Source organism: Ctenocephalides felis, unplaced genomic scaffold (genome assembly GCF_003426905.1).
Source record: "Ctenocephalides felis isolate EL2017-DRISC unplaced genomic scaffold, ASM342690v1 CF-g0.4_SCAFFOLD_01886, whole genome shotgun sequence".
NCBI lineage: Eukaryota > Metazoa > Arthropoda > Insecta > Siphonaptera > Pulicidae > Ctenocephalides > Ctenocephalides felis.
Window position 1 is genome coordinate 120,846,661 of NW_020538040.1, and position 2,578 is coordinate 120,849,238.

A 2,578-nucleotide genomic window follows, 5' to 3' on the forward strand; every position below is an offset into this window, starting at 1 on the left:
TCCATCGCCCCCTTTGAAGATCAAAATTTTTGTATCGCCCCCCTACCAAATTTTTTATACAATATATGAAAACTGTTTCTTTTATTACTTTTATTAATATAGTTATAGTGTGATTAGTTGATGCAACCTTACATTCTAAATTAGACATTTTTACCAGTGAAAGCAAATAAAACGCAACTTTATGACATTAATCATATATTTTATATATTATAATCAAATTGATACAGTATATGAAATTTTATTTTTAAACTCTAATGAGAAGGATGATTTGATGGTTTTTTACAAGTTTGTCAATATCAGGTTCCATTTCACTCAAAAACAGTCGTAAGTCACCGCGTTTGGTAATTTGCAACTGATTTCTGTTTTTAGTAAGTAGCATTGTCACAGTGCTAAATCCACGTTCACACAAATATGACGATGGAAATGCTAGTAAAAATTTTGAACAACCAACCACAAGCCAGGATATAAGTGCTGAATTGACTTCTGTAGCCAAAATTGTTGATAACCATCTTTAAATTTGATTTTTAATTCTTCATTCGTTGTTAATTCTATAAGGTCTTCTTCTAGCTGGGCTGATGCTTCTACATATGCATTTGAAAAAGGGTCTAATACCCAGCCTGGTATTTCCAAATTCAAAATATCTTGAAATCTTTCAATAAAATTTCCATGAAGATTTTCCAAATGTTGGCAGTACACGAGCAAGTCTTCGTTGCACGATACCGATAAATTTGGAAAATTATGAAAACTCCCGTCTGCCAATATTTTTCTTATGTAATAACAGTTTTGCTATAAAAGCAGCGATGATATTTTTTGTTTTTATTAAATTAAAGCCATCGCCTTGAAGTTGTAGATTCATATTGTTGAGTAATGCATAAAGGTCTGTGAGATATGCTATATCATTTTTTGATGATATCAGGTCTTTACACAACTGTGTGTCCTTATTTTCTAAAAACTCTACAACGGAGTCAAACAGATTGTAAAAACGGGTCAGACAATTTCCTTTTGATAGCCAACGCACTTCTGTGTGAAATAACAATCTGTTGAATTCTTCATCATTAGCGGTACACAGCTGATTGAACAATCTCTCATTTAAAGAGTTGTGTCGGATTTTATTAATAGCTCTGATGACATGTTGCAATGCTTGATGCAATCGTTCACTTAAGTTTTTGGCAACTAGATGCTGTCGATGTATCACGCAATGCACAGCAAGAACATTGGGAATTTTATTTTTTAGGTAGGCTATGAATCCTTTTTGACAACCCCTCATAGCTGGAGCACCATCAGTAGCAACTGATATAATATTCTTCAATGGAATATCTTTCTCATCAAAAAACTTCTCCAATGTTTTGAATATGGTTTCTCCTTTTGTATCTGTCTCTAAATTTCTAACAAATAGAAGTTCTTGGCATACTTCTTCATCTTTAATGAACCTCACGTAAGTCAACAACAACGCTTCATTATTTGGTAAAGTAGACTCATCCAATTGGAGTGAAAATTTACAAGACTTCAAATGATTGCATAATAATTCTTCAATATTTTCAGCCATTTCATCAATTCGTCTTTGCACAGAACTATTACTCAAAGGAATTTTGCGAATTATATCTGCTGCTGGTTTATGTAGCACAGTAGTTATAACTTTTTTTTACTGCTGGCAAAATTAATGATTCTCCAATAGTGTGTGGTTTACCTGTTTGGGCAATTAACCGAGAGATATTGTATGACGCTCGAAGTCTGTCATCGTCCTGCTTAGCAGCTACTGAAAAAAGTTTTGACACACTAGGCTGAGCAATATATTTCTTTTCCAGATTTCGAAAGTAGTCAACATTTTTATCCTTCTCATCCGGATGCATTCTATTCAAATGATCTTGAAATCTTGAGGGCTTCATTGCTTCATTTGAAAATGTTTTTGAACACAGAAGGAAGAAATAAATATTTCATAATGGATAATAAATATATTAACAACGAATAAAATATGTTCAGATGCTGTACAATATTTTATCGAGTGACGATGTTATAAATAGGAAAGTTAATTTGCCTTTGTTATTGTTATAAAAAAAAATACTTGATATGTATTAATAAATATCCATTAAAAATAATCAATATTCATGACACTTTTGTGTTTTATAATAATCATATTTTTAATGCAGTTATATATTTGTATCATTGTTTATATTTAATAAATGAATTTCCACAAAAACATTTTTAATAAATTTATGTTAATGTTCATTTCAGGTGTTTTATTGTTAAATAAATGACATTGATTTATGCGTTATATTATTTCAACTTCAAATCTTCAAATATTTGTGTAATATTTCAACATCAGTTATAAGTTTCAGAATAATTCAATAATTAATAATTCTAAATGTTCACCAGCTCTCTGTCTAATTGTATATTACCTTACCAACATTCAACAATTTGTAGGCAACATTGGTTCCAAATTTCCAAATATAGACCAATATAGACCAATGTTGGTTTACCTATATGGCCTCAATATAAAAAATGTTCAATTTTTATGACCAGCCGATATTGGTTTCAAATTTGACCAATGTAGATTTTATATTGCTTGTAGATTCAGACC

The 2,578-nt window shown here is 30.6% G+C and overlaps 1 pseudogene; it reads right to left on the bottom strand.

Moving 5' to 3' along the window:
* Positions 1–251: 251 nt before the first annotated feature.
* LOC113377994 lies at positions 252–1,913 on the bottom strand (annotated as a pseudogene).
* Positions 1,914–2,578: the final 665 nt, after the last annotated feature.